The following is a 26,996-nucleotide window of genomic DNA, read 5'->3' as shown; positions in this document are numbered from 1 at the left end:
AGTGAATTGGAGTCATCTTGGTTGATAGAGGACGGCAACTTCGGAGACAAAACGCAGGAGGGAAGTAACTACACCTTCCACTGAAATCCTGAGCTGGGTGTGAGCACCCGACTAATGAGCTTAAAGTGTGATCACATAAGAGCAATGGAGACGAAGAGCTGGATGCAGTCGTATCTGGGGCTGCCAAAGGAGAGTCTGGTAGAAGTGGACAGACAGCCCAGGGAGAAAGTGATTTTAATTATGGAATCAGAAGGAAACCGGAAGCAAGAATAAAGCAGCATGAAGGAAATGAGGAAAGTATAGAAAAAATTATCCTTACTCATAAGGAGACCCAGCATTTACCAGGGGGGAGGGGCAGGGGAAGGGGAAGTCAGCCAGTTGAGCTGAAAAACCCCATCTAAATGTGAAAGCGAGGTGTGTGTACTGGAGCTGGGAATATTCATCAATGTGTTAAATGTCACACATTCTAAAAATATGAGATAGATTTCAACAGCCTATAAAGACCGATGACTGGAATCTTGCTTCTATGATGCTATAGCAATTCAGATGGTTCGTAAGTCTCCCTGGCAACAGCCGATACTACTTTTTGTTCTTTTTTGAAGTCACATGACACCTGATATAACACTCAAAGAGCAGAGAGGAGCAGCCAATTATATTTCCTAATTGGTGACACAGACACTGAGGGCTGCTGTGGAAGACTTTCCTCAGCCCCTATGGACTGTAGCTGTCAGAGCCAGTGAGATGGCTTAGCAGGTAAACACTGGCCTCCAAACCTGAAGAACTGAGTTCAGTCTCCAAGACTCATGTAATAGAAGGCGAGAACCAGATCCTGCAAGTTACCCTCTGACCTCAGCATGTGTGCTTGGGCATGTATGTATGAGCATATGCATGTGCCCACATACAAACACACACACACACACACACACACACACACACACACACACACACACACACAATGTAAAACAAGTTTCAGAAACAAAGCTATAACTGGTTGGTATGAGCTGGCACTTACCTGGGTGCTAACCTTGGTCTTCATTAGCTACTGCTCTGTATGAATGGTGGTGTGGTTTATGAATTGCATGTCCATTTAAGTAAGATCCCCTCAAGCTTCTACTTGTAACATCTTACTTGTACCACAAATACAGTAGGTTAACCATGAACAGCTTAGCATTTGCACCTCAAGATGAACAAAAGACTCATCTACTAGCTAAGGATATACTGTTATATCAAGGTGAATGGGACAAGCCACTGAAATTGCCCATTTCTTGGTTTTCCATCTATGGAATAAAAACAATCACCAATGCTTTTTTTTCTTTTCTCAAAGGGGAAGGTCTATAAAGCATTAAGGCAAGTTTTGTCAAATGCTTTTGGGGAATGTCTGAAAGAAACAACCATCTTAGATTTGTATGTGGATGTACCAAGATGCTAGGTATCTCAACCTGAAGTCAGGTAGAACATCCGGAAGCTTGCATGCATGAATAAGTCAGAGAGGAATCTCCTCTGGGTGTTCATTAAGGTTACAAAGAAGGCTCAATTCGCAAAGCGTTTACCATTATCAGGCTGAGAGAGTTAAGATCCATAAACCCACCATGACTTGGTTCATTTTTCAGCAGAGTCAGAAGTTCACAGGCACTAGACTCGAATGATGAGGCTGACACATGTCACTGCCTGGACACTTGTTACTGTCCCTCCATATCTTTTTCTTTAGTGTGAGAGGATTTCTAGAGAAAAGCAAAGATGGCCCATACATATTTCTTCTCTTTCTCTTCTTTAATTTACCCCACATGCTTGCATTCTGTACTTTGCTGTGGGGTTTAAAAGGTGAGGCAGTGATACAGACATCTTCGGAGCTAAGAACATTCTAGCAATGCTATAGCAACAGCGTTGGTGGAAGCTATTAAGCTCTTATCTCCAGGCCACTGGATAGAGAAACAGAAATACAGAGCTGGAAGACCTTGTGCTTAAAGGCTGAAATGCAGTTGAAGGTTAAAAGATAATAAGGACACAAAGTAACCTGAACTAAATGCCAACTGTGCAGGATAGATGAGCGAATGGGAGCTCATAGAACATTGCTGGAAGAGAGTTGATATGCTCTTGGAAGAGACCTAATATTTACTGAGTGCTTATGAAGTAATGGACATTGGGCCCTTTGCCTGCTTTTTCTCATGGATTGAAGGGTGGATTCTTGATAAGATAATGCACATGGAAAGCAATGATTGGTAGCATAGAATCCCGTTGTATAATGCATTTGTCAGGAGCGTGGAAATCAGAAAGAAGATGCCAGATGACTCTCAAAGCCCCAATAAGGACTTTGGATATAAGAAGAAGAAGCCACAAACCATTTGGGAGGTACAGAATTCTTTGTTCCCAGCCATGGGATTTAAGAGAGAGATAACCGAGACTGGGGAAAGCAATGTGATTGCTGAAATTAATCCAAGTATAGAAGAAGCATAAATCAAGGCTAAGGGCAGAGTGAGCTAGAAGAATGATTGCCATGGAGAAGCACTTGAATAATGTAAGGATGGAGCACATTAGAGCAGTGGTTCTCAACCTGTGGGGTATGACCCCTTTGGGGGTTGAACAACCTTTTCATGGGGGTCACATATCAGATACCTGCATATCAGATATTTATATTATGTTTCATAACAGTAGCAAAATTATAGTTATGAAGTAGCAATGAAAATAATTTCACGGTTGGGGGTCACCACAACATGAGGAATTGTATTAAAGGGTCACAGCACTGTAGGAAGGTTGAGAACAATTGCATTAGAGAAAATAAAATTGGATTTGAGTTTTGCTTGTATTGTTTGAAAAGACTATAAGGCCAAGATTTTGCTAAAGAATATTCACAGTCTGAGAACTGCCTGATGGGAGCTGCTGGGATGTGTCCTCATCACGTTCTTCCCCGGGGAAACGGAAATAAAGCTAGCAGATGCAGCTCAGTTACTTTTCTCATCACTGTGACCTGACAGGAAGGAAGGAAGAAGGTTTATTTGGGCTTGCAGTTTGAAAGGATATAGTCCATCATGGTGGGAAAGTCATGGTGACAGGAAATGAGGTATCTGGTCTCACTGTATCTGCAGTCAGAAAGCATAGAATGGGCAGGAAGTGGCCTGGGCCCTCAAACTTCAAGTCACAGTCCAGTGACTCACCTTATCTATCAAGGTTCCACCTCTTGATAGTTCTACCATCTTCCAAAACAGCTGAGGACCCACTTCAAATACATGAACCTCTGGGGAACATTCCACATTTGAATCTTGACAACAGGGTCTGCCTCCCCCAACACATGCTATTTCTTCTCCCCTAATGGATCATGAAAGAGAGTGAACTCACAATGTCCACATCTACTAACTTCCAAATCCGTCCTTCAGTATTTGTGGAGTCCTTTCTCTGCAAATGGTGTCATGAGCTTTCTATCACTTGCCACCACGGCTTAGGGCTGTATTCTTATGTACAGTTGAGGGTGAGGACAAAAGTCCATTAGCTATAGGACAGCACAATAGTTTTGGAGCTAGTTCTCTAAATAATTCCACTATAACTTCATTCTTTTGTTTCATGTACAGAAGACAGGATGTTGAGAGAGACACAACATCTTACTTAACCTTTTGTGGTCTTGGGAAAGAATCAAACTCTCTGGTACTTAACTTAGATGTAAAATGAGTGAGTGGATTAGGTAGCATATAATTGAACTCCTATATCCTGTGGTTTTATATTATGTAGATAGGCTTAATGATGTCTATAAGGAGTAGTGTCACTGCTTTTATGAGTGTAGGCTACATCTTGTTGTGAATAGATGTATTCCTGAAGTGTCAGCTTGTGTCCAGGGCCAGTCATCAGACACTGCAGTCTCATTGCTGAATCTCCAACCCAAACCCAAAAACTCTTGGGACTCAGATAAACCAATGCATTCTTGAACAATGCTTTCTTTTATCCTGAGACTACAAATATGGTTAAGAGAAGACTGTTCAGCCCCTTCATGTAGGTCACAGGAGTGAGACGGACTATAAAGGCAATAGGATCCGACACCATGGTGTCTCCTTTACTACACTGGTTCTAGCCTGCTCTACCAATCTTCAGTGTTCCACTCACCTCAGGCCTGGGTAGCTGACCCCACATTTACTCCTTTTGTTGCCTTTGATGCAAATAGCTCTGGTCTTGCTTCATTCTTGCCTGATGCCTACACTCTGGCCAAGCAGTCTTCTGTGGAGAGGCACTAAATCTGCCTCTACCTCACTGGCATCAGCACTCTATCTTGCTCTCTGTAGAACCTGGCCACTGTTTTCCCTGCTGGATCCTGCCCACGCCTTCAAATAGTCTGGATTCCACATCCTTACTGGCTAGGTAGGTACTAGCCCTCTCTACTCTTGCTATAATGACTCTCTAGAACTGGCATCGATGCCCTTCCTCACTGGGGTTCCTTATATGAGAGCTATTCTGCCATGAATGCCAACTGATTTCCCCTCTGTTCATCTTGGCACCCTCTTGTAGAGAGCCTCCCTGATAGACACTAAATCCCAAACCATGGCTGTCACCTGTAACACTAACTTTTACCCCAGCTCTCTTACTCATGCAGTCTACTCCCTCTTCCAAATACTGTTCCTACTTTTCTATCAGGAAACATCTTTGCATTTTTAATGATCTGCTTCTGTTCTTCCATGGATTTCAAGAAGTATGCAGAAGTTAATGATCATTAGAAAACATGCATAGTGCGACAGAATTTGCCAGGGTGCTTGGGGCCTATCTTTGTTGCAATATTCTGATCTTCTTAATTCTTTTGTTTCTGTTTCCTGAGACAGATCTCAAAGTGTAGCCTGGGCTGGCCTCAAACTCACGGCAGTCTTTCTATCTCTGATTCCTGAGTGTTGTCTTATAGGCCTGTGCTATCCCCCAACTCAGAAGAGTGCTTTATTACTATTTTCACATGTGTATGTGTGTACAGTGTGTATATGTGTGTGCACGTATAGGCAAGCTCACATATGTGTGGGTACATGTGAATGTGTGCGTCCTTGGGCATGTGGAAACCCAAAGTTAAGATAGGGAGTTTTCCTCAGTTACTCTGCATAAGTAACTTCCTTAGTTACTTATGCATTGAGGCAGGATCTCTTAATTGAACCCAGAGCTCACTACTATAGGCCAGTCTAGTTAGGAACTTGCTTCTGGGATCCTTTCTCTCAACCGTCTGAGCACTAGAATTAGAGGTGGGCCGCTCTGCTTTCCTGGCTTTTACCTGGGTTCTGGGGGTCCAAGCTCTAGTACTCATGTATGTGCAGCAAATGCTTTGTCCATCCCCCAAGCTTGCTAGCGGGGACCTTTATTCCCTAAAACCTGTTTCTAAATGTTGAGGTTTAGTGTCTCATCTATCTCTGAAGAATGATGGGGACTAAAGGAAAGAATGAGAGGCATCCATTGCTAAATCCTTTTTCTGGGGTCTCTCAGGAACAAAAGTCTTAGGCAAATGAGTCTTCCTGAATTCTTGAAATAAGCATGCAAATTAGACTGCCACAATGGCATTACACTACACCGTATCATGTGCACAACAGGAAAGTAGGATGAAATGCTAAGTCTCAGCTTAGTGCTTAGGAAACCTGTCCAGACAAGGGCTGGAGCGCAGGATGATCAACATGTGGAATAACCTTGGGTTTTAACAAAGAAATAGCTAAGTCAAGGCCTCTGGGAACCAGATCCAAAGCATTCCTCTCTCCTGGGCATTGTTTCCTTTTATTCCAAGCTCTCTGGTTGCATAACTGTCTAAACCCATTCTGACATGAAATGGAAATGCTCCGAACTCGCGGAGTGGTCCTGTTTGTTTACGCCCCACTCTTGGCTTGTACCTGCACTTTCGCATCCTGGCAGCCCCTGTCTAAGATGCTGTTACGGAAATCCAGCATTTCCTTTATAAACAGAAAAAGACAAAATGGGCTTTTGTTTCCAAACCTCTTCTCTTTCACTTCTGACATTTAGTTCCTGCGCAGTGCACCTGGGATCCTTGAAAGGGAAGTGTCTGGAGCTCCTTCACTGAAAAGCTAAGGGAAGGCTGTCCTGCCAAGCTTGGGCATGCATTGATTGCTGCCAAGGCAAATCAGGGTACCCCTCACGAGACAGGCACAGTGCCTCGCACAAAATGCTTTAGACTTGATTAAGCAAGTGAATTGTCTTCAATTTAAAATATTATCCTTTTCACCTTTGAGTGGTAACTTTCCAAGTTTAAAATTTAATAGAATAGAAAGTTGACTAAGAAAATTTTTGGCATAATCATGGCCACTCATCAAGCCAGAGATTTTAATAAGAAGGTTCAGACATAAGAGTTTTGGTGATCTGCTTTTTAAAGGCCCAGTGCCTTTCCCTAAACTATGTCCAGGTAAGTCATGCTTGGAAACCATAAACCAAGTTTTAAAATAGAGGGATTTTGCCCCATGGCTACCATCACACTAGTAATTTCTCTTGGTTTTATGATTAATTGCCAACATGTTTAAAATCAATACAATTCTCATCTTAAGTTTGATTCCTTAGGTTAAGGCTGAGGTTCTGAGAGAGGAAACTCCTTTCTTATTAGAAAGAAGGCATAAACATTTCTTTCCTGTGGCTGATGAAAATCCAGTCAGCTCAGTGGCTTCAGGCGCTGGGGCCTTTTCTTCTGTTCATAGAAAATAACAGGATTGTACTTTCACTTTCAAGGGACACATTTAAATATCAAGGTAAAGGTATTTTTCACATAAACAGAATTCATTCCAAGTTCTTAGATAAAAGAGGCCGTGATAGTTGGTCTTCATCGACAGCTCTAATGGAGTTAGAATCACATCTCTCCATTTGTCTTTGAAGATGTTTCTAGGGGCTGTAACTAAGGTGTGTAACCCTGAACGGGGTGGAACCGTTCTGTGAGCTGGAATCCAGGACTAAATCAAAAAGGGTGAAAGGAGAGAGTCCACTAAGCATGCGCATCTTCTTCCTCAGCTTTCTGAGCTACATAGATGTAAGCAAGCAGCCTTATGCTTGTCTCCACTGTCAGGAGCCACTCAAGATGCCACCCTCTCTCACTATGACAGGTTGTACCCTAAAGCTGAAGCCCAAATAAGCCTTTCCTGTCAGATAGTTGGTCACAACAAAGAGAAAAGCAATTCACCCCAGTTCCCATTAATACTCACAATTAATGTCATTTTCTCAACTCAGTAAAAAATCCAATTGCACGATTACTTTCTTTTGTGCCTTCAGTTGAATCTGAGCAAAAAAATTAAGATTTAGGAATAGGGGGCTAGGGAGATAACTGAGCACTTGCTGATCTGGGTTCCATTCCCAGCATCTACATGGCCGCTCACAGCCTGTAACTCTAGTTCCTGAGGTCCAGTGCCCTCTCCTGACCTACCTGGGCACCAGTGTGTATGTACTATACAAAAAACTTATGCAGGCTTGTACACCTACACTAAACAAATAAATCCTGCTTTAAAAGATTCGAAATTAGTTTGAAAAATTAATCAGATCTTATAAATAGTGCACAGAGAGAGATGTTTATTGTATAGAAAGTCATAATTTAAACCAAATTTCATTAGGTAATCCCAGTAGTTTAATTAAAGACCTTGCAAAATATGATACAGGATTTTTATTTTATTTTAACTTCTAAAATTAAATAACTTAAAAGAAGGAGCTTTTAATATAAAAGAATTTCCTGCAGTTTTCATAAATTAGTGCACAATTTTCAAGAGATTTCTAATGATGGCAAGGGAACCCTATTATTTCCTTCATATATGGCATAAAAGTGTTTTCAGGTATTCAATGCAAGGTATGAATTAAGTTTTAAATTAAGAAAAATAGAGTGTGAAACTCTATGACCTGGAGGTCACTCATAAATCAGTACTCCTGAATCTTAGTGCTTCCTATTGTTCTGAAATAAGATACTTTCTGCCAGGGCTGGAGAGTTGCCTTGGTGGTTAAGAGCTTCAGTTCCCAGAACCCACATATGGCAGCTCACAACCTTCTGTAACCCCAGTTCTGATATCCTCTTCTGACCTTCTTAGGCACCAGGTATGCACATGGTGGACATATATACATGCAGACCAAACACCCATAACCAAACGCCCATATAAAAAATAAAATAAAGTACATAAAATAAAATAATAATAAAATAAAAAGAACTACAGACATTTTCTGCCTCTGCTTTTTTCATAGAAGTTGTTCTTAGATCCTCTGTCAGCACCATGACTCCATCCCTCCATCATGACAGCCCTACAGCCTAACAGAGCAAAGCCAGCTTCACAGATGGGAATGCAATGTGGCTGTAGCTCAGTGGAAGAGTGTGTGCCTAGCGTTCACGAGGACCTGGATTCGATCTTCAGCACCTCCCTACCACAAAAGACTCACGCTCTGTGTGCAGCATTAATTTCAGGGGAAATGAATCATATTCCAACCCTTGTTTCCACTCTCATTGTTGAACTCTCTCTGTTAGTTTCTGTCCGGCATAACTTGAACCATTTGTCTTAGCCCCTGGCAGTCCTAATCCTTGGAGTTCTTCAAAAACTGCAAGCACAATAATTCATTTTGGCGGCCTCAGAACGGAGCCTGTGGCTGAGTCTGACGTGCCATAGTAGGCTCTCCACTCATGCATGTGGCTTGAGGTCAGCTTACAACATCTCAGAACCAAACTTAGGTGAGCCTAGTGGTTAATGGATCATTTACACATCCCAAGGCTAGGCTAGGCTCATTGGAGAACTAAGTTCTTGTTCTGTTTATACAGCTGGAGGATTCTGAGAAATCTCAGAAACCCCAAGTGTGTGGATTCTCACCATCTTAAGATTGCTACCGCCTTTTTTTTTTTTTTTTTTTTTAATCAACCTGGGAGTTTAGATAAAGATGGGGGCAATTTGGCTGTAGTGTTAGGATTGCTTCTTAGTAGGAATAGAAACACAGATAAGAAAGTGAAACTTGAAAATGATTTATGTAGGGCCTGACCATTCCTAAACATTTTGACAGACTTATCAAGAAAAAAAAATACTCTACAGTAATCATTTAGCAATGTATACATGTACTGTTGGAATAACTCATTTATATCCCTTATTAATTAGTTTTTATTGTCACAGAATACTTGACAATTTAAGGGAAGAAGGACTTATTTTGGTCCATGATTGGAGAGAATGTCAGTACACATTATCATGAGAGAGCATGGCGGTCTAGGCAGTAGGAGTATATAACAGAGGCTCTTCACATCTTGACTGACCAGGAAATGTAGACCTCAGGTGGGAACATGAAGCAGGTGTCACTCTCAATCCTGTTCCCAGCAACTGCCTTCTGCTAGTTAGACAACCAGTTCATGTGCATAATCCTGAGAGGGGCACTTTGCATCCAAAGCATAACCTCCATCCAACACACACACACACACACACACACACACACACACACACACACACACACACACAATGTGTATGTATGTGCACATTTTCATTTAACTAAAACGAAAGTGTTTTCTTACCTAATGTCCTTTAGCACAAATTCTTGTTTGGGAATTTTGCAGCATCTGCCCCAACAGACACCCAAGGACTCAAACAATGCTCCCTTTCCCATCTTTCCCTGGAGCGGGGTGGAGAAGGCTAAGGAGGCATGCCAGCTCCTGGTCTACCAGATGCCATCTCTCAGTTTCCTCTTCCATCATCACTTTCCAAATGTCTTCCGGGAAATCCCTGGAGCAACAGTCTGAGAGGCAACAGCTTCTGGGTTTCTCTGTTCTAACAAAGGCACTTCTATGGAAAGTCTTAAAGGCAAAAAAAAAGTGTAAATACCTCTTTTCAAAAGCTTCAGAAAAATCACTCTGTCTTTTATGTATTTTCAACAAACATGGGAGTAGATGAAGACCTATTTCCAGCTCAAGTTTTTATGATAACGACAAAAAAAAAAAAAAAGCATTTCTATTTTCTCCACTGCGTGGCACTTTTTTCAGAGAGATGGAAAGCACGCAAGGAAGAAGTCTCCTAGGGCTAGATTCCAATTAACTTCTGTACCAAGTGCTGATAACTTCAGGCAATCACCGTTCTGTAGAAAATGGGGCAGAGAATCCAAACAATCATAAAGGCAAGATGGCTGATCAACCAAGACCCTGCACTGTCTCACTGTTTTCCCAGTTGGCCACAACTCTAGAACATCATGAACAAAACATACTAAGTCCTGTATGAGGTAGTCAGTAACGTGGAGGTGTTGGGATGTGTCTAGGGGTGCAGACTTGGCCATGGAGACTCAGAAAGCACTTTCACAAATACGTCGCCCATCGTTCCATACCGTGAGCTTTTCCAGGTCTGGGAGAATAGGGAGAATTTGAGATCTGGAGTTGAAGACCTACCACTCTGAATGTGCACTTGTTTACAGATGTGTGAAAAGTCTTCATCTCAGTTTTTTTGATGCAAGCTCTCTCACTGAACCTGGACTGATTCAGCTAGATTGTCTGGCCAGCAAGCCCGGGGATCTTTCTGACTCTGCCTGACCAGCACCAAAGTTACAGGTACATAGCATCACACACAGCTTTTTATGTCAAATCTAGGGATCCGAACTCAGGTCCTTATGCTTACACAGTGAACATCTGACCCATTGAGCTAGAGCCGTAGGCGTATACTTTAGGAGCTCTGTGGTCTTGAGCTAGCCATTTAACCTATGCGTTGCATAACAAACACAATGCCCAGTGCTGTATCATGGAGGCTGGGGTCAGCAGCTACGGCTAGCCTTGCTCATTTGTGCGTTGTTGGCTTGCTTCTTAGTCTATGGGTTCGACTTGCCCTTCGTGTTCCTCTTGGGATCAGCAGGCCTGCCTGGCTGTTTCTTCCCCATGGACATTCCAAAGCTTTCAGCATATCGGTTATCCTACTAGCTGAAGCAAGCCACAGAGCCACACAGAGAAGTCAAAAGAGTGTGGCAGAGTCACATGGCAAACATCATAGGTAACAAAAAAAATGTATGGACCAAATGATGCCACTTACCACCAGCCTTCATTCTCCCCCATCTCTGGTCATTATTGGGTAAGCAGGGAGGGATGAGGTATTTGTGAACAGAAAACCAGATGCCACTTAAAGGACCCCAGTGTAAGCCCTAGAAAAATAGTTAAGGTTCAGTAACTACTGCTTTCTTTCACTTCCCCTCTCCACCCTTGTAAAAAGGGAAATTGATACCTGCCATACTGGATTGGATTATTTATTGTAGTATTCTTTAAAGGGAACATATGAAAGCCCTTCAAAAGAACCTCAACTACTCTATAATTTTCATAAGGTAACAACTTACAGAATGTTTATCCTTATTCAGACACAAATAAATTCAAGTACTTGACTTTACTTCTGCTTTCACTGAGTCCTTTAGCAGGCGGTCAGTGATGGCTTCCCTTGTGACTCACGGCAGTTGGAATTATAAGCCTAAGCACATGTGTGTGGTTTAGGATGAGGGCCAGGGTTCCCAGGAAGGTGATGTGGAGCATATTAGTTAAGTAGCTCATTCAGTGTTACTCAAAGTATCTAGAACTCATCTGGAAAGCTATCATCAACCCTTGATTGCCCTAAAGCCGAAGTGTTAATGAGGATGTTTGTAAATAAGAAGTAAGGACAAGGATAAAACCTGAATGGTTGTCAGACCTTAATGAATGCAAAACTGTTTATAAAGCCGGGCATTGCAGGCCCCACATAATGAACCTTAATTGTTCAGTGAGCGGTGATCTCCAGAGTCTCCAAGAGACATAAAGAAATTAACCTCAAAGATGGCAAGGATGCTAAGGACAAAGGGTCAGTGTTTTAGTGTGGCAGAGACAGAAGCCGGACCTTCTGAGCGTGACAAGCCTAATGGCCCTCATGACATTTACAACTGTTGCTAGTATGGAGAAGTTTACTTTGAAGTTATTACCTCTGTCTCTGTGTGTGTGTGTATGTGTGTGTGTGTGTGTGTGTGTGTGTTCCATATCCAAATGGAAACAAAGATTGACTCAAAGGACCAGCCATTGGCTAGAGGCTCCTGCACAGGGACATACCTTCTCCTCTGTGGGTTAAGAAGCCCTCCTCTCACAGTGGAAAGCCCTTTAGCCGGATTCCAGCCAAGATTCTCTTTCAAAGCAGCACCCACTTAATTCAGATTTTTGCCAGTTTCCACATGTTTAACATTCATTGCCTGTTTCTCCTAAGACCAGGTCCACCTCAGATTATCAATATTGCCATTCTGGAAGGTAGAGTATCTTTTGAAATGTGAGGCGGCAAGCAGAGAGCATCCCAGTTCCTAAACTCTGGCATGGAACTGGACAAATTGTTACTCCACAGCTAAATATTTTTGAAACATCAATCATTATCTAGATCATCGGTGTGCACTTATTGCCAGATTGAAATAGTTTGTAAGTCTACCACAGCTGTTCCCACCTCCCTGGGTGTCCCTCCCCTCATCAAAATATTTAGTCACTTTATGCATTACACATGAGCAACAGCCACTGATATTTAAAGGGCTTGGGAATGATGGGCAATAACTTGACATTGCATTTTATAAATAACGGTCTCTTTGGAGAGAGACAAGAACTTTTGCTTGATAAGTGCCCTGGCTTGTGGTAGATTGTTGATGAATATTGGTTTCATGAATAAATAAATGGTTGAGGTACTGAATATTAATGCAGCAACTTAAAATAATACTTTCTCATGCTTACTTTGCAACCTCCCACTACTAAAGAACAGAAAATAAATATGCTTTTAACACTTTGGATGTCTTAAATTGGTACAGAAGGTTTTTTTTTTTAATGGGATGATGGGACCAGTGTAGGAGGATTAGCCTCACTGTGCTGAATATGCTTCCACTAAATGTGTGACTTAGGTAAAACTTCCTTAAAGTGTGACTGAGAAGACCATCTTCCCTAAGAGGGCAGAGTAAAAGAGTTAGGTGGCTTTTCTAACAACGAAAGATACTCAGTACAGTGTCTGGCTCAAAGTAAGTGCATAGTAGCCACCATCAGAAATGGCAGCAAGAGCACCAGGGCATCTGAAACGCTAAGAAACAGGTTCTGGGTCCTTCACATCCCTGGAGTTTAGTGTTCTCTGTAACCGCACAGACTACAGGAAAAGCATGGTAAATAGAAGCTAATGAGATGAGCTTGGTGAGTAAATGTTTCCTGCGCAAGTATGAAGACCCAAGTCCCTAACACCTGTGCAAAAAATCGTAAAAAGTCTAGGTCCTGGTGGATGAGATTATAAGTCCAGTGCTAGAGAGGTAGCCTGGGCCTTACTGGCCAGCCAGCTAGCCTAATAGATGAGCTCTGGGTTAAAGGAGAGAACCTGTCTCAAAAAACAAGGTGTGGAAGGATGGAGGAAGACAGGACATCAGCCCCAGACCGTCACACACATGCACACAAACACACGTGAAAGAGGTAAAAGACGACATGGCGAACTACCCCGGCCTCCAGGGACTTGGAGTGTGAGAAGTGGAGTATGGGCAACCAGAAGAGTTGCATGCCTCTTGGAGGTGCTATATATAGGAGTTTCAAAATTCCTTCCCAGAGTCCCTTCCTCTGGCTCTGGGAAGCTGTTCTGGTTCCAAAAACCACGCTTGGAGTCTGTCAGACACCAAGCAGCCCAAAAGAGGCTCAGTCTCACTTTCCCTTAAACCCTGACACTGTTCCACCCTGTCTACCCACTTAGAACACTTGGGGAAGTACAGACAGTAATGAAGCAGCTGTGCCAAAGCTCAGGTCAGGGAGAGAACTGGAAGTGCTGGTGAGGGGCGTTCAAGGACTAGGAAGGGATGCAAAACAAAGCAGAATGTTCCAGAACAGATTCGTTTAGTGCCTAGTAGCAAGCAATGGATGTAGTGTGTTCTAGTCACTGAGGAATCAAACACAATGAAGGTGCAGTCACTGAGGGAGGGAGTGACAGGGAAATCCAGCAAGGCCATAGCAATGTTCTGGAGAAGTTGGGGACGTGAATAAAGGAGAGGTAGTCTCTCCCCTGACACCCCCAAAATAAAGCCTGTGGGCAGGTAGAGAACAGGTATGGAGAAGAGAATGCAAGGAGGGTTAAGGATGGAGGCCAGGGACTGAACTCTTGTGAAGACAAGTCCGTTTAGTTTCCTAGAGAAAGCTGACAGTGATCTCCAGAAAGGAGAAACGCACACAGGTGGTAGTCCTTGAAGTCGAGTGGAGATCGTATGAGCAGATCTGCAATCCCGGTAATATGGGCAGATGTTTATACACAGAGTGAGGTCACAGGTGGGAGGGTCTAATTGGTTGGTGGAGTCTTGTGTTACATCCGCAACAAGGCTGTGGAGGCCAAGTCTTAGGCTACACTGTCCCCACTGCATCTTTAGGATCAAGAAGAGGTCTGACCCAGCACACAGCAAGTCTATTGCAGCTGTTTGAGAAATGACTGAAAAGAATTTATAGGAGACTCCAAGTACTGGGATACTGAGTAAGACCAAGTGACATCTAAGGCAGTCATGAAGGAAGGAAGGTCTGGAAGCCCCCGGAAGTGGCAGGACTCTTTTACATCAGGACAGGGTCTTATACTCAGTATCTTGATAATTTGTTAGGATGTTGAGAGTCTGGACAAAGAGGTGGGTACTTGGCTAAGTGAGAATGCAGTTTCAGCCTGGGACATAAAGTTGAATAGCAAACACTGAGCATAAAGAACTCCTGTGCAGACAAAACGGTCAGTCAAGGGTCAAGAGAGTTGGTATAGAGGTGAGTCGGGGGTCAAGAGAGTTGGTATAGAGGTCAGTCAGGGGTCAAGAGAGTTGGTATAGAGGTGAGTCGGGGGTCAAGAGAGTTGGTATAGAGGTCAGTCAGGAGTCAAGAGAATTGGTATAGAGGTCAGTCGGGGGTCAAGAGAGTTGATACAGATTCTGGAAGTTCTTTAGCTCAGGGCCTTCAGCATTGGTAGAGGAAAGGTGGGTTAAACAAGAGTGAAGGGTGTCAGTGAAGGAAGAGACAGAGCATGAGAGTCCACCTACATCTTCCTGGGGATAATATGTGGATTGTTTCGTCGTGAAGATGTGTTGGGAGCTGGGTATAAGAGCAGCTGCTAAAGAGAGGGACAAGTTCCATTCCAGGGGCAAGATACAGCTAGTTGGCAATAGCTGTATACCCCCTAGGTGAGTTCACATCTGCTGCATGTATCAAGTGTATATACGTATGAACATGCCCTCAAGCTCTTGCAAAGACATGAATGTTCTTGGGTACAAGGCAGCACTCATGCGTTGAGAGACAGGTGTTGAATTCTGACCACATAGGCAATCCTTCAAGCCAAAGGTAGAACATCTTTTCAAGTTCATTACGTTCCAGTTCAGGTCTTTGGTATGTTTCTTTCATTGTCTGCTTTTTCTAAGAGACTGACAATGCTAAATGATACAGCTAAGCTTGGACAGTACCCCCCCCTCTCTCTCTCACACACACATACATACACATATGCACACCACAGGTGTGCACACTAAACCCTCACCATACCATAATATTTCATACACGCATACATACACACACATGTGCATACCCAGGTATGTACACTACAACATACATACTGCACATACATACTACCCACACCATGCACACACAACTCCTCATAACAAACACATATATACATAACTGCTATTACAAAACACACTACACATGCACACTATCCACACTATGCACATACACATACACCACACAGACACACACACAACTCCTTATAGCACACACACACACACACACATAACTCCTAAACAACACAGCACGCACACACACACACCATACATGCATGCACATATATACACATGCATATACACACATAGTTTAATGGTTAGCTCTTCAGGAATGGAATACATACATTTGATTTTTAAACTTTCCTGGAGGATATGTGTCCAAACATCTTAGTCAAACAGCAAAAATTCCAGTTCACTGTCCAGATGTGTCACTGGGTTTAACAAATGGTTATTTTGAAATATATAAGTGAGATGATTTCTTTCTCTGCTTTCTGAATATGGGCCAGAAAACCTTCTGAATAGTGGTGTCAACTGGTTCTGTTACTGGCAGGACCCTCTTTCCTAAAACGAAAGATGGATGGATGGATGGATGGATGGATGGATGGATGGATGGATGGATGGATACAGCGATACTCTCACTCCCAGGAGAGCACACTGCCTGCCGAAGCTGGGAGGCTGAGACCATCAGGCGCTCCGTTGCATTTGCCTCCTCTGGTTTGGGTGAGCTGCCCTGTAGTTTGTTCAAACCACTTTTCTTGGCTCAAATACGATACCTAAGACAGAGATCATTTGTCAAGTGAGCATGGTACACAGAGAGCTGTAGGCAGATTATGGAAAGAGAGAGGGAGGAGAGAGAGGGAGGAGAGAGCACCAGAAAGGAGAAAGAGAGGGGGAAGAGGGCGAGGAGTGGAACAGACTTCTCCCCGCGCAGCGCTTCTCGGGCACCGGGGATTCAAGTTAGATTGCTCAGGGTGCAGCAGCGACACCCGGGAGAGCGGGAGAGCGGAGCCACTGGCGGCTCCGGGCATGGCTCTTTTCATGTGGGATGCTTAAGGAGGACACACAGACAGAGTAACTTGGAGAAGAGAGAAACTGGCATGAGGATTCCGCCAAAATGGAAGGGCTCCTATCTCCGATGAGGACCAAGGTAAGGGGGACTAAACCCCGGTTTCTTTGCATGCTCTTTGGCGGTTCAGAAAAGGCTCATTGAAAGGGAAGATTGTGCGAGCTTTTGTCTCATTTCAGAACTAGGCTGGCGAATGCAAGTGGACCTCTCAAAGAATAGCTTTGCCTCCAAGGCAGGGAGATTGCGATCGGTGGGAAGGGGAGAGCAGGGGAGAAGAGAGAGCCATCTGTCAGCGTGGACAATGGGAATCTTAGTAAATGAGTTTGCCCCTCGGTTGATTAGACAGCCATATTTTAGCAGGATTTCCAATCCTTCTTGCTCTGGGACCGGAGCTGCCCTCCCAGGTGTCAGTGTGCTCGCAGGAAGTACCGATTTCTCTGGCTGCGCTGATGTTTCGCAGGATGGGTCCTGCATTTAAGGCAAAGAGCATGCCCAACTCACACTGGAACATCCTCTCGGCTCCTCCTCTGTTTCAGAGCCGGAGGATGGGAAAGCCTCGCTATTGAAAGTAGGTTAATGCATTCTGGAAGCCGTTGTGTTCTCAGAGAACTCGCCGACCTGCACAAGAGATTTCAGAGCAGCGCTAATCAAACACACCTTGAACTTGTTCCGGAAGCGTGTAGAGAAAAAGCTCCCGAGACTCATCCCAGCCTGGAGATGCCGAGCGATTTTTCTCCTTGGCTGGAGTTTGCTTTTTACTTGAGGAAGGGCTGCCTTAAACATGGAATTTCCCATAGTAAGCTCAGATGAAGAAAGGGCTGTTAGACACCTACTGAATCCATGCATAACTTTGAACGGATGTTAAAAGTTTTAAATGATGCTAGCAATATTACTTTTCTTAATTAATTTTAAAATTTAGGAGGCAAATAGTTCTTGAAACAAATAGCAGTGGTGAAACCATAGGATCAGGCTTTGTTTTACCTTGTTTCTTTGGTGTGTGGCTTGTGATTCAAATATAAATGGACTCTTTTGTCAACAAAGTGGTTTTGGTTGTTTTTATTGTTGTTGTTTTCCTTCTAGTTAAAGAGCATGACTGTGACATTTTGAGAGAACGCTGGAGTGTTAGAACAGGGGTCTTGTGCATGAAAGCGTGACATCATTGGGGGCGGGGTATTCTGAATCTCCGCTGGGTTCACCCATCCTTTGATAACCATCCTTATTAGAAGGACAGCCCCGTGACAGTTGGTTACAAAGATTCTAATTGCAGCCCCTTGGCTGGCTGGCTGGCAGATCTCCTTGGAGACCCCTGTGGTGGCCTGTTGTTCTTCCCTCCCTAGGTGAGGTCAGGTTGCTTGCAGACAGCTCATTCCAAATGCTCGTCTCTAGATGAAACATGCAGAGATCATGCGGTTTTCATGGCTGCAGAGAAAAATGGCAAATGCAGTTGGCTTCTTATTTCTCTTTATTGACAAGCTGAGATCTGAATGCTTTATGGAATAGCTGTGTAATCTGTTCATTTGGCCAGCTTCTGGAATTACTGCCTCAGACAAACTGTACTCAGATTGACACTCTTGCCGGGGGTGAGCACATCTGTGAATCTGAGCATATAAATATATACATCCATGCAAGTCCAACTCTCACAGACTTCAAGGGGAGTTCCCTATGTAAATGAGACAGTGCCCAGACACTCCACAAATCATGCAATGAGCCCATTAAAATGGCATGCTAAGGTAGGGGGAGAAATGGATGTCTGTGGGTCAGATCGTGCATATATTATGTTTACCAGTTGAATTCACATCATGACTTGTTCTTTGGCCATCATGTTATCTAGTAAGCACTGAAACTAGAGGCTTAGGTCCTTCCAAAGTTCAAACCTAGTATTACTACATACCAAATTGACTCTAGTTCAGATCTTTTTAGTTTCCAGGTTACAAGGGATTTGCACGTGTGCTTAAATTGCTCCTGGGAGTTCCCTTTTTATCGCTTTTATTTCTGACTCTGGAAATTGATACCTTCCCATTGAAAGTCAAACTTACATTTCAATTTGGTAAGTTTGGTAACCTTCAGTGAGCCCTGCCAACTCGGGGAACAAGACCTGACTGTGTGAGGCTCAAGAACAAGCCCCGCTTCCTGAGTCTCAGCTCCCTGAATTGCTGAGTCCTGTGCTGTTGAAGTGACCCAGTGGTTTTGTTTTTAATTCACCAGAGACTTAGAACACTGGCAATATGTTGCCTTTCTTAAACTTTGATCACACTATGCCCTATTAAGTCTGTTCTGGAATGTTTTCCCTTGTTGATGAGGATTTAGCTTGAAGTTTCTGATTTCCTGGGATCATGGAGGAGCAGACAAAGGACGCCTCCTTCAGCAAAATGTTGGTGTGTTGTGGTTACTTAATAACTTACTGACAATTTAAAGCAAGTGTTGAGATAAACTGGACATCATGCAGTAATTTCATTATGCCATGTAATAGACTTAACCAGCCTAAATCATGGGTGCTTAATGCATTTTTATCTTGGGATTTGCATAATTGGCACATAAATATGCATGAGATTCACTGGAAGTGGCAAAACAGAATGGGCGAAATGGTCGTGCGTGCTGAAATTAAGGGCATTTCTAGGAGGACACCTGAGCTTCCCCTGTCTCCTGGGTGGGTGCTTACACTTGACATACCTAGAAACAGACAGGGTGGCAGCTGGCTTCCCCTAATCACAGTGTATTGTCAAGTACACAGGTCTCAAGCACAGCTCTGGCTTTTGGCTGTGTTCACTTGGGTCCACCACTCAGTCTCCCTTTTGTATACTGTAAAGCAGTCTAGGAGAGTCAACGGGCTGGTGGGTGTACTTCTGACTGGCCTCCTAGCAGGTGATAGCATAGGATGCAGGAATATAGCAAATGATGTTTGCAGAGGCAAGGTGGGGAGAAAGAAGAGAAACCAACTGATTGGATTGTTTGTCCTATGAAGGAAAATGGAAATAATGTTATACTTTACTGCCCTTGTGTACCTTATAAATGTCTCTCTTCAGTTCTTAACCTTTTCAACTCCCCTCCCTTCCATCTTCTGAGTATTGCTTCCAGTGAATGAGGCAGGGAAATAGCCTGGTGTTCTTCATTTCTCTGGGTTCCTCTTTGCCTGCTGTAAAATCTGGGGTGATAGCCTGAACAAGACAGGGAAACGCAGCCAAGCCTGGTGTTTGTGAATGCAAGGAAACAACTGTAGCATGGAAAGGGGATGAGGGGGGTTTGACATGAGGGGAGGGAAGAGGAGTGGGGGAGATAGGAAAGGAGAGAAGAGGGTAGGTGTGGGGAGGGGAGGGAAAAGGAGGTGAAGCTAGGAGAGGGGGAGGGGGTGGGGAGGGGAAGAAAAGAATGTAAAAGAGGGGAAGAAAGAGATGGGAGAGGAAAATGAAAATGGTGAGGGAAGGCCAGAGGAAGGAAGGAAGGAAGGAAAGAAGGAAGGAAGGAAGGAAGGAAGGAAGGAAGGAAGGAAGGAAGGAAGGGAGAAAAGAAAAGATGAAGAGAGAGTGGGAAAGAGAAGGGGACTGGAGGAGGAAGGGGGGACAGAAAATGGAATGACTGGCCAAAGTCCACTACAGCTGTGTTTGTGAAATGCTTATGCAATAAACAGAAAGTAGGTCCGAGTTAACCCTCCAGAAAAGATGGGTATTAACTCTGAAAGCGTCACAACTATTTCATGTGCTAATTGAAGTTTTTAAGAATACTTACAATGCTGCTGCCTTTAATATCTGTTCTGGTTGAAAATGACCTAACTCCCCAAGGATAGTACATTTTGATGTGTCTGGACCTGTCTTGTTTCTGCCTCTAAGACAGAAAGACATTGCATCATTTTCTGAATTAAAGTCACTTTTTTTTAAAGGGATGGCTTCTGATTTGTGGTATAAAATAACATTCTAAAGAATAGCCTCTGGGAAGGGTGGCCCTTTTGATGAAAGGGATATTTAAAGGGATGTGGAAGCTGAGCTTCTAAAGGAAACATGTCTGAGGGGCAGAGGATATAACTTAGTGGTAGAGAGAGCCTATGTAGAATGATCAGGGCCTAGGTTCAATCCTTTTACACACACACACACACACACACACACACTGAAATTATTGCAAGGGTTATGTCTCGCTAGTCTAGCTCTCATTCTTCCAGGGAAAAATGCTGCATGTGAGCTGAAGTTAGCTCCATAAGCTGTCCTCTCCAAGTCATATTGCAGTTTTGGAAATGCATTAAGGATATAGATGTGTAGCCAGAAATTTCTCCAGTCCTGCCTTCTCCAGCGTCCTAACAAATCTCTCCCACTCGTGGTGCAACAGCCACTTATAAAATAATCACTCAGAGGCTTATATTAATTACAAACTGTATGGCCTATGGCTTTCAGCTTCTGGCTAGCTAACTTTTTCATCTTAAATTAACCCATTCCTATTAATATATATTCTTGCCAAGTGACCGTGGCATTACCTGTCTACTGGCATCTTGTTGATCCTTTGGTGTTGGCTGGTGTCTCCCCTGACTCCACCCTTCTTCTCTGTCTCTCTGCTTGGATTTTCTGCTGGCTGTAAGCTTTCTTGCCATAGGCCAATGCAGCTTTATTTATTATCCAATGGGAGCTACACATATTCACAGCATACAGAAAGAAAGACATCCCACAGCATCGATGTAAGATGGTAAGAATTCTAAAATTACAGACAATATAGACATCAAAAAAAAGTACAGTCAATCTGTGGCTCCTTGGACTAATTATCATAGATTGTAAAATACTTAAAGTCATTTCAAATTATGCTAAACCTGCCCGAAACTTCACCAGGCCTCCACGGAGAATAATTCCTTATATGATCCATTGTATTCCTCACACTTGATGCATCAATTCAGATAAAACGTTGGACCCTCTCCTTTAAAGAACCCTATGAATCAGAAAACACAAAGAGCTAGGACATGGTTTAGCCTGTGCAGGACAAAACTAGGAAGACCCTGACAGGTGCTGTCAGCTCTGCTGACTACAACTATGCATAAGATTATGTGCAAGCTAGTGACAGCCTGGGCTTCATCTTAATGAGGACTGAAATTAAAGAGGACTTACTAGAGCTGAAGGTTGACAGGTTTAGGTGAAATTTAAGGAAATGTTTGTTAATAGCAAAATATTAACCAAAGAAAGGTTGAAACATTCTTGAAAATAGAGGTCTCTGACGCCAGTCAGGAATAATCCTACCCAAGAACATATAATTCTGGGTGACAAGCCAGGAGGAGCTGATGCAGGCATTGTGTGCTTTTAAGGTGCTGTCCATTCTTACCATAAGGCCCGACATGGGTCCTTGTGAAGCATGCATCAGGTCTTCCCACCCAGGGCTACTGTACATTACATGTTGAACTGCTGAACTCAATTCATCAAGCAAGACACAACCCTATTCTTCCCTAGAATGACCCAGTTAAAGGCTCTGCGAATTGTGGAAAAGAAATTGGAGCTATAGAACTACTCATTTGGTTAGATTTTCCTGTGATAGTCAGCCTTCCCTTACCATGACAAAGATGAGATGTTGAACTTGTCAAGAGAAAAGGTTCATTTTGACTCATTGTTTTGGAGGTTCTGTGATCTCCTGGACCTACTTCTCTTGGGACTGGGGCAAGGCAACCTGTCATGGTATGGGTAGAGAAGAGCTGTCCATATCATTGCTAAGTCAAAAACAGAAAAAGAGCAAGATCCCATAGTACCCTTGAGGACCTCCCCCAAAGTGAGCTAAAATCTTCCATTAGTCCTGCCTCTTAGAGGTTCCACCACATCCCAGTAGGACCAAATCTGTGACATGGGCCTCTTGGTGATAGCCCAGAGCTAAACTAATAGAACTTACTAAAGAGGTGATGGGCAGGGTGCTATAGCCCATTCCAGTTAGACCACCTGGGTTCAGACTCCAGCTGTTACCACCTACAGTGTGACATTTCTGAGTCTCAGTTTCCTTATGTGTAAAATAAATGTGTTAATAGAATCTAATTTTTATTTATTTTCATGCATACACCTATGTGAGTTTATGTGCAACATGTGTGTGTAGGTGCCAGCAGAGGCCAGAAAAGGCCATCAGATCCCATGGAGCTGGAGTTACAGGTGGTTGGGAAGTACCTATTGTCCATGCTAGAAACTGAACCCAGATCCTCTGTAAGAGCAATACATTCTCTTAATTACTGAGCCATCTCTCCAACTCTAGATACTAGGACCTATATCACAGATCACTGTGAGAAGCAAACTCATTCATAAGCAGTAGGCTTCAGCATACCATAATAAATGTAAGTATTAATAGTAAGAATGCATGAAAAAATAGATAGGTAAATATGCACAGAAGTGCAGATCTCATGTTTGGAATGAGCTGTCCTTGTGAGAAAGAGCAGGAAAAGCAGGTGATCTGTCTTCTGTATGATGTAACTAAAATGTAGAGAGACAGCCTCACCTACCCACAAGCCCCCTGCCAGGTAGGGTGTTCACCTGTCTGTCACCTGTCAAGGCTCAGCTCCAGGGGCTCAGAGAAAAGCAGATGTCCTTGAAGCATAAACCAGTGCTCGTTACAATAAACCCTTTCTCAACAAATGATTATGGTGGGTGGGAAGTTTCAACACCGGCAGCGCCAGTGTCAGCCAGGAGGTATCTGGTCAATTAACAAATGGCAGCTTTGCCTTTGCATGGTTTCAGTCTTAGAAGGGGAGACATGGGTTATCATGCAGTCTCCCAGAAGTCTCCACCCTGGAAATGAGTTCCCCACCCCCACCCTGAGCCATCTGTCCATCATTTGCCAGCATTCCACTGCCTGGAACCCTCATGAGAGAGTCTGTACCTCACCTGGGTTCCCAGGTTCCCCGGGACTTGAGACCGACTTGCTTACTGTGTCCCATCCCACTTCATTCTCCCTTGACATTTGCCAGGAGCAGTTCAGGTTTCACTTAGCCCAGCAAATCACCCAAGAGTATTTTAAAGTTTCCAGGCCTCACTTCCGGAGATACTGATTCACTAAGTCCAAGGAGGTCAGGCAGAGGAATCTGCATTTTTGTCAAAAGGTTTGTGAGTTCTGGTGTCCTTCCATCGGGCGTTAAAAGAAACACAGCATCGCATAAGCTTTTGCCCTCCAGACACTAGAGGGCGCTATTCTTTCCAACCGAATCTCTGCCTTTCCTTTCCTGTCCACCAGCCAGAGGACTCAAATTGTTCCTGTTACGGGTCAGAAGTAACTTCCACCTGGTGTGTCGCTGGAGCATGCTCTGTATGCCTTCTTCCCAGCCTATGCATGCTCTGCAGAAGATCATGTTCATTAACTGCCCTCTGCAATGGACCATGAGCCTCTGGGCTGCCAACCTCACAGTATCTCCTCAGTGTAGTACACAGTGTAGCACACTAGGACTGTAAGTCCTTGGTGCATACTTGTTGACAGATAAGTGAGTGTAGAGCTTCTGTGGGTCTTCTAAGGGTCCCCAGGTGTTCCATACATACCAATGAGCAGCTCTTGTGTCACCAAAATAACTGGTTAGATTAGTCTAGAACTATCTTTAGATAAGGTGGACAGAATCCACAGTGTGGGGTAATAGACACAGAATTTTCTGTGACAAGTTATGCATAGGTTCTTTCCTTTCAAGGTAGTAGTAAGACCTAAGAGGTACTGAGTGGTTTAATAATCACCAAGGTTATGAGATTGGCTGCTGGGAAAACAACAATCACCTTGGGGTGGGGGTGGGGTCACTGTCTGGACTTATATTCAGAACTTTGTATTCCAAAATGTTGAAAGGCTTTACTTTTGTTTGCTAAAGCTAAGGGCTATTTTCTTAATAAAGCATAGCTACACTTCTTCTAGGCAAATGGTCAAAATTGCTGCCTTGACCCCAACTTCCAGTATATCTCTATAGAGAAAGTTCAACAGCTAAAAACAGGAAAGCATGTCAATTTATGTCAGTCTTACAGAACAATATGTGTATGCGTGCGTGTGTGTGTGTGTGTGTGTGTGTGTGTGTGTGTGATATCTTTGTATGTCTAAGATATTTTTGTACTGCTGGGCTGAACCTGGGGCCGCATACATGCTGAACAAGCACTGGTACATTGACATACATACTTGGCCCTAACAAAACAAAATTAACCAAAATTTTGAAGATAGAAAAATTGTATATGCATATGATATAACAACACATAAATGATTCTTATGGCCGCACTAATATATTAATATATAACATATTAATATATCAATGTCTCACATGGCTTTGAGAACTGATGGAGAAAAAAATGGATTAACCCCGAGTTCAGAATGTCAATAAAGGAAGCAACAGGATGGAAGGCTTAGACCACTCCAGAAGAGAGAGGAAATGTCAGAAGGCATGAGAGTTACTGGGCTTCAGTAACCAGGCTTATGACAGGCCAATGAAACCCTGTTGGTTCAAGAGATTTCATGAGCTCTCTGGAAGATTTCTAGATAGCCCCACGGCCATGGGCTTCCTTAAGAGGAGCCAGGAGGGCCCTGGGGACCACTCCCAGGAACTACCAGACCAAGCTACAAAGAACTTGGGAAAAGTAGGCAGGACCTTCTCCAAGACATGTTCCTCACATGGACCTCACACTTGCTATGTAAACTGGCATGTGGACACAGCTCAGCATGGAACCCATCAACATAGAGAGCAGGAGAAAGGAGGCTTTGTAATTTACCAAGAGTTGAAGAGCTGATTTATTTGTAGTAATTCCATTTATCTTCAGGACAGACCCGTTTGCTATATCCCAAGCAGGAGAGAGGCAGCAAAACTGGCGAGTAAGAAAAAGGAAGAGGGGCCATTCTTGCAGCTCACTTACTTATCCATCCAGCAAGGACTTAATAAGTGTTCCTCTTGAGTGATCGGCAATCAACACGCTTCCTTCTGTCAAGATGGCACAAACTGCAGAAAAAGTGTTAACAAAGAGACCACAGCCAAACAAAGCAATGGTCCCTGGAGAACAAAGGGGGACATACGTTCTAGAAGCTGGAAGCAGGAAACAAGAGTTTGTTTCCGAGGCCACATTGCTTCTCAGGAAGTATGACCATTTTAATACAAGTGGATGATAGCAACTGGGAAAATTAACCCCCACACTGATATTCAAGGGAAACTGTGGTAATGGTAATAATGTCATGCCTTCAAAGGAATAAAGATGCCTTCAAAAAAATTCTATTAGGCTCTCAGGGTCTCCTTTATCTTACACAAATAGCATGAACTCAGAATATCTCAAAAGCAGGAAAACTGAAATGCAGTCATTTCTCCAAAGATTTCAAAGCAACATACTGTATGTAATGCTAACTTAGAAAACACAGGACAAGGCACTGTGGAACCTGACCAAGATGAAAGTTCTTTCTTGAAAAAAATCCCTTGAGAATAGAATAACCCTCTATTATATTCATAGACATTCTGCTGTTCTTTGCTCTCTGAAGATTTTTAATTGGATATGTGTGTGTGTGTGTGTGTGTGTGTGTGTGTGTGTGTGTGTGTGTGTATCTGTGGGTGTATCCATATGTCTGTGCTGGTTTATTTTTGGAGTCAGGGATCTCACTATGTTGCCTAAACTGACCTTGAGCTCAAATGGTCTTCCTGCCTCAGCCTCCTGAGTGACAGGATACAGGCATGCACCACTAAAACTGGTGATACAACTTTTTTGTTGTTTTTGTTTTTATTTTTGTTTTTGTTCGAGACAGGGTTTCTCTGTGTAGTTTTGGTGCCTGTCCTGGATCTTGCTCTGTAGACCAGGCTGGCCTTGAACTCATAGAGATCTGCCTGGCTCTGCCTCCTGAGTGCTGGGATTAAAGGCATGCGCCACCACCGCTGGTCATTGGTGAAACATCTTTTAACTTATATACAACGTTTTCATGTTCCAAGTAATTTTTCAAATATTTTCAATCATGTTCTAAGAACACGAAATAAAAATAATTTATAAATTTTAAATCATAAGCATAGTTAAAATATTGCACCATCCTACTCTATCCCATTTAGAACATGAGTCATGCCTTTGTTCAGAGTATCTACACAGTATATATCATCCACTTAGTAGGCATCCTGGTTATCAGATCAACTGTAGTTATATTATAATACCTGTATGTAGGGCTAGGGATTGTCAAAGTTTCTGACATCCATTGTGTGTCTTAGAGCATATCCCCACAGATAAGAAGGGATTAGTGTACTTTCCAGACTGAGCATTTAATGGACAGTTCTTTAGTATAGACCTTGGCATATCTCTTAGGTAGATTTTAGACATTATCACATTTGGTCTAAGCCAAGCATACTTCTATCTTGTGCCCTCATACGTATCCCTACCATTAAGTGTAGTTCAGCAAAAGGGGAAGTTCCAAGTCATCATTTGTAATGGGGGAGCACACATTAACCAAAGGTTATGTACAGTTTTATGAACTGTATCCCAGGAACATCTGAGGGTTCTAGCAAAAGGAGCAAGGTGCTATTAAAATGTTTTCTAAGCAGAAATAGTTTTTATGTAAAGTAGCTAATTTGATTAAATATTTT

The 26,996-nt window shown here is 43.2% G+C and overlaps 1 long non-coding RNA gene across 1 annotated transcript; it reads left to right on the top strand.

The window, feature by feature from the left end:
• Positions 1-589: 589 nt before the first annotated feature.
• Positions 590-8,405, top strand: LOC131910526 (uncharacterized). Its single transcript, XR_009379148.1, has 2 exons — positions 590-753; positions 8,161-8,405. It is a non-coding gene; the product is annotated as an uncharacterized LOC131910526 (long non-coding RNA).
• The last annotated feature ends 18,591 nt before the right edge of the window (positions 8,406-26,996 follow it).

This window comes from Peromyscus eremicus, chromosome 5 (assembly GCF_949786415.1).
Source record: "Peromyscus eremicus chromosome 5, PerEre_H2_v1, whole genome shotgun sequence".
Classification (NCBI taxonomy): Eukaryota; Metazoa; Chordata; class Mammalia; order Rodentia; family Cricetidae; genus Peromyscus; species Peromyscus eremicus.
The sequence above is the reverse complement of the archived record's forward strand: the minus strand, read 5'-3'. Positions and strand labels throughout refer to the sequence as shown.